This window comes from Pongo abelii, chromosome 21 (assembly GCF_028885655.2).
Source record: "Pongo abelii isolate AG06213 chromosome 21, NHGRI_mPonAbe1-v2.0_pri, whole genome shotgun sequence".
NCBI classification, from domain to species: domain Eukaryota; kingdom Metazoa; phylum Chordata; class Mammalia; order Primates; family Hominidae; genus Pongo; species Pongo abelii.
The window spans coordinates 68,296,748-68,302,184 of NC_072006.2; positions in this window are offsets into that span (position 1 = coordinate 68,296,748).

Consider the following 5,437-nt stretch of genomic DNA (forward strand, 5'->3'; position numbering starts at 1 on the left):
AACCACCCTGAGAAGAGGTGGCTTCCAGGAGGGTCTGGCGGGTCACGTGCATCCCCCTTGGAGGGAACAGAGAGCACTGCCTGCAGGAACCCCCACCTGCCCACCCAGACCCCAGTTATACCCCACGGAGGAAAGAAGGCCTGAGGAGACAGGAGAGCTCGGGCCCACCCAGCCAAAGCAAGGAGGACCAGAGCCCCGATGCTTGCCCCAAGGGCCTTCCGCAGAGCCTGCCCACGCTCTCCTGCGCAAAAGAGAACCCCAGTCTCTCCCAAGATGTCTGGACCTCCCTAGACAGCCTCCAAGGAGAGCAGTGTTGATGGTTTGCCATGTCCATTGTCCATGCAGGGATGGAGAGCAGCAGTAGCTGCCTGGCGGAACACACAGGGGCACTCAGTCATCGCTTAGGAGGCCTGCCCATAAGAACCAAGCCTTGATCTCACCACGACCCAGGCCTGCCAGGTTAGGGCTGCCTGTCTTGATAGAAACTTGCTGAGCGCCGGGCGCTGTGGCTCACGCCTGTAATCCCAGCACTTTGGGAGGCCGAGGCGGGCGGATCACGAGGTCAGGAGATTGAAACCATCCTGGCTAACACGGTGAAACCCCGTCTCTACTAAAAATACAAAAAATTAGCGGGGTGTGGTGGTGGGCGCCTGTAGTCCCAGCTACTCGGGAGTCTGAGGCAGGAGAATGGCGTGAACCCGGGAGGTGGAGCTTGCAGTGAGCCAAGTTCGTGCCACTGCACTCCAGCCTCGGCGAGAGAGCGAGACTCTGTCTCAAAAAAGAAAAAAAAGAAATGTGCTGAGTTCTAGAATGAACCGGGCGGATGAGGCTCTGGGCCCTCTCTCACCTGGGAGCCCCACTCCTCCCCCCTTCCCCCTCGGCAACACTGCCAGTGACTGGGGACACAGACTCCTGACTTTTCTGCTCCAAGAACCAACAGAAGGTCAAGCAGCCTGGAGATGAAGACAGTATGTCAAAAAGGAAGAACCAAGACCAGTCTCAGAGACAGCGCCCTGATTAAGTCCTGCAGACCGTTATTCCGAGAGCTAATAAACCCCATTACTATTTAAAAGAAAAACAAACAAACAAAAACCAGCAGCAGCAGCTGCAGCCTCTCAGCCGAACTGGGAGGAGGAGGAGGGTGGAGCAGCCACGTGGATGTGTCTGCTCCGACGGGCATGCTGGCCCCGTGACCCAGGAACCTCAGGTTTGTTGGAGCCCAGCATCTGCTGAGCTGCTGCTGGGACTAGACATGAGACGGGGATGCCAGGCTGGGCCGCAGTGCCCCCTCTTCCTATGGCCCCGGGAGACACTTGTGCAGGTGACGCACACCAGGCCTGGGGGCCCCAGACGCATGGAGGGATCTGCTGCCTGACAGCCCGCTGGGAGGCAGCTCTGGGAACAGAGGATGTGAAGTGTGGCCTCAGCAGCGTTGGGATCAGGGCTGGGAGGCCAGCACATGGGTGTCTGGGAGGGTCCAGAGGGTGGGGTCCCTGAGGGGGACATGATGAACTGGACATGGTCCCTGACCTCGCCAAGTGGGTGAATAAGACAGGTGAACAAAAGGTCAGGTCTCTGTAGGGCACACTTGTCACGCTGCATTACGTGCTCACTCCTGAGAGTCACCCCCAGCCATCGGGGTGAGCACGTTGGGAGCCTGTCCAAGGGACCCTGAGGCCTATGAGGGATGAGCGGCAGCAGGCCAGGAGTTCCGGAGGACGGGGGGCTCAGGGCAAGGTGCAGAGGCTGGGCAGCCTCACGGATGTAGCTGCTGAGGGACGTGCCCCCCACAAACCCCTGGAAAAACTCAACCAGAGACACAAATGGAGAGCCATCTGGCCGGCAGGGCCCCTGGAGGGTCCTGGCACAGCCTCGCGCTTATGGCCTCTCTGCAGACCTGCACTCACAGACTCCCTGCACCACTTAGCCTGCCAGCTGGCCACCTGCCCTCCACCCTCACTGTGTAGCTTCTAGGGACCGGGGATCTGGGAGGGGACCCAGCCCCATTCCAGGTGCTCTGACACCACCAAGAGAGTAGGGACCTGCCTCATCCTCAGGAAGGATGGCCTGGGAGGAGCTTTGGGAAAGAAAATTCCCAAGGAACAAGATACCCCTTCCTGTCTGTGTCCCCCCCCCAGCAGCTCCCCAACCTCGCCAGGGCCTTTACCGCCACCCCCTCTTCTCCCAAGGAGGCATTTCCTTGTCCACCCCCAGCTGGGATTTCTATGGTTGTCTTTGTCTCAGTCACTGGTCAGGGAACCTGCCTGTTTATTCACCAGCCAGTGGTGTTGCTCAGTCGTCCCCATGGCAACAGCCCTGGGAGTCCTGCCCCCTCCCAGGGAACTGCCCAGAACCTGTCCCTGCCCTCTCCAGGCCTCTGCTGGGAGCCCAGACAGAGGGAGAGGCAGAGGGTAGGGTGGGGAGAGAAGCCCGCCACTGGCCTGAGGATGCTGGGGCTGTCCAGGGAGCCGCCCACCGCACGTCATCCTGGGTCCTGCGGGTGGACCGGAGGCCGGCCGTGGGCTGCAGCAGAGCCCCACCCATGGGCTGGGGGAGGTGGCCTTGTCGAGGCTGGATCGAGGTGGGCCTCCCCTCGGGCTTGGCTTGGCCAGGTCCAGTGCCAGCTGGCCCTGCCCTCCCACCCAGACCTCCCTAAGACCACCCTCCAGAGCTGCTCTGGGGCCAGGGGCTACCTGCCAACCTCACGGCTGCCCCACCCCAACTGTCCTCCGGGCCTGCGCCCCTGCCAAGCCCCAACTGCCGCTCCAGCTGCCACAGCCAACTGTCAACCAGTCTCCATTCCAAGTGCCTGCTCACCCCCAATCGTCCTTCCAAAATGCTGCTGCCAACTGCCAGCCCCCTCCCTTCCTGAGCCCTGGCTCCCACCACCACTCCAGGCCACCACACCAGGGATCTGCATTCCAGACCTTCCCTCGGGACAGAGGCCAGGCCACACCTGCTGTGTGCCTAATGGGATGGGATGGGGCGGGGGAGGCACTGAAGGTCTGAGACCTGAGGCCCCAGCAGACAGAAGACAAGGGGCAGGGAGAGCGCGGGCAGGGCAGGGGCAGGGAGAGCGCGGGCAGGGCAGGGGCAGGGAGGGCGCGGGCAGGGCAGGGGCAGGGAGGGCGCGGGCAGGGCAGGGGCAGGGAGAGCACGGGCAGAGCAGGGGAAGGGGAGAAGGCAGGGTAGCCCATCCTCAGTGCCAGGGGCCATGCCAGGCCCAGCACAGGGGTGGGAAGGCAGCCAGAGCCCAGCTCGAGCAGGCCCTGGGAGCTGCAGGGCAGAGCTGGACCTTCCCTCAGAGGGTCCGTGAATAGCTTGGCCTGACCACAAACCCTGGGAGGGTCCTCCCAGCCATGTTGGGGGGAACTGGCCCCTCCCCACCAGCCTTGCACAGCTCAGGGTGGAACCAGCTCCCAGGCCTCAGCTGTCCCAGGCCAGCCTGGACTCCCTCCTGCTTCACCACCTGGCCCCTGGGGCCGGCCTGAGTCCCTTTAGGTTCCAACGCGTGGCCTCAGTCCCAGCCCTGGCCTTGCTGCCCCTTCCCTCGTTGGTGCTTTCTTTCTGCATTCATCCCAGTGGTCCCTGATCCCCACCTCCAACATGGGACCTCCCCTCCATATCCCCCAGCCCGCTAGACCGTATCCCTCAAACACAGCAGGTGCCTGCAAGTTGGCTCACCAGGCCTAGGGGAGGCACGGCTGCCCTTGCAGGTCAGACCTGGGGCTGTAATTCCATCCCAGGCTCTGGACCAGCCGGTCAGCACCAGGAGGTGATGGGGGCCGGGGCCTCAGTCCCGGCTGAAGGGACACAGCTGCTCCCCAGGGGCCCCCGGCCTCTGAGGGCTCGCATTGCAGAGGCGGATGATGGCTCTGCAGATAGCCATGGCAGGTGAAATGGACACCTGGCTCCCTCCAGGAGCTGCCACTGGGCAGTCCGCCTTCCAGGATGGGACATAGTGGAGCAGGCACGGGGGCCACGTCAGCCTGTCAGTCGGGCTGGCCCTGGAGGAAGGTTTGCTGAGCACCTATGGTGCGCCAGGAATCTCCCTACTTGGGGAACAGGGAGGGGAAGGACTCTCCAGGGTCACCTGGTCCCACCTCCGGTGCTGGGGCCTGGGAAGGAGAGAGAAGGGAGGTGGCTGTGGCCCCTCCCCTCCCACCATAGCGGGGCTGCTGGGGTTCCCTGGGTGGATATGGAGAGGCCCCAGCCCTGCACAAGGCCAGCCTGTTGCCTCAGCCTCACTCACTCATCACTCACTGGTAGAGCAGCACTCACGGATCATGGCACCTACCGCGTGCCAGGACGTGCTAGGTCTGGAGAGCCAGACAAAAACCCTTGTATTGCAGGAGTGGGGAGTCGGTGACAGGTCAGCAAATTCATAAACGAGCTCTTCTGAGATAAAAAGGAACTGGGAATGGGCCCCTTGGGGACATGGCTGGTGCTGGGGCAGAGCAGGAAAAGGCAAGCTGAGCTCCTGGCCACGGCGGGGATGACGGGGCAGGAGGGCCAGGGAGGAGAACAGCAGAACCATGCAGTGCTGGCTTATGACCCCAAGCTGGAGCGGGTGCTGATATAAAAAAGAAGAACAATTAAATGCAAGAAAGACACCAACCTCCCCTACAAAACAATTCCCAGTAATACCTGTAGGTTCCAAGAGCAGAGATTACCCCTATGCACACACCATGAGTGAGGACTGGGTCTAGGGACTCCTTTCCAAAGAGCGGAGTCAAGACAGGCAAAGAGGAACTCGGCCGAGGAGGCGACTCGCAGGCACCACTTTGGCCAGGTGACCAGGTGAGCATCGCCAGGGGATCGCGCGGATGCCCCACAGCTCTGATAAGAGGTGAGGCGAAGAGCACCTCACCTCTGTGAAATCCTTCCCAAACTCAAAACCTCAGTCTACTCCTGAGAAAGTACATCAGACAAACCCAAACTGAGGGGCTTTCTTTTGTTGTGGTTGTTTTTGTTTTTGAGACGGAGTCTCGCTCTGTCGCCCAGGCTGGAGTGCAGTGGCAAGATCTCGGCTCACTGCAACCTCCACCTCCCAGGTTCAAGTGATTCTCCTACCTCAGCCTCCCAAGTAGCTGGGATTACAGGCACCTGCCACCACACCTGGCTATTTTTTGTATTTTTAGTAGAAACGGATTTTTAGTAACAAGACCATGTTGGCCAGGCTGGTTTTGAACTCCTGACCTCAAGTGATCTGCCCACCTCGGCCTCCCAAAGTGCTGGGATTACAGGCATGAGCCACCGTGCCTGGACACAAACCGAGGGACTTTCTACAAAAACACCTTGTCAGTGATCCTCAAAGTCACCAAGAACAAGGAAATCTGAGAAACTGTCAGGACAGCCTGAGGAGACGGGACAGCTCTAAACATTGTGGCACCCGATGGGGCCCTGGAGCCGAAGAAGGCCATCGATGGCAGGACTG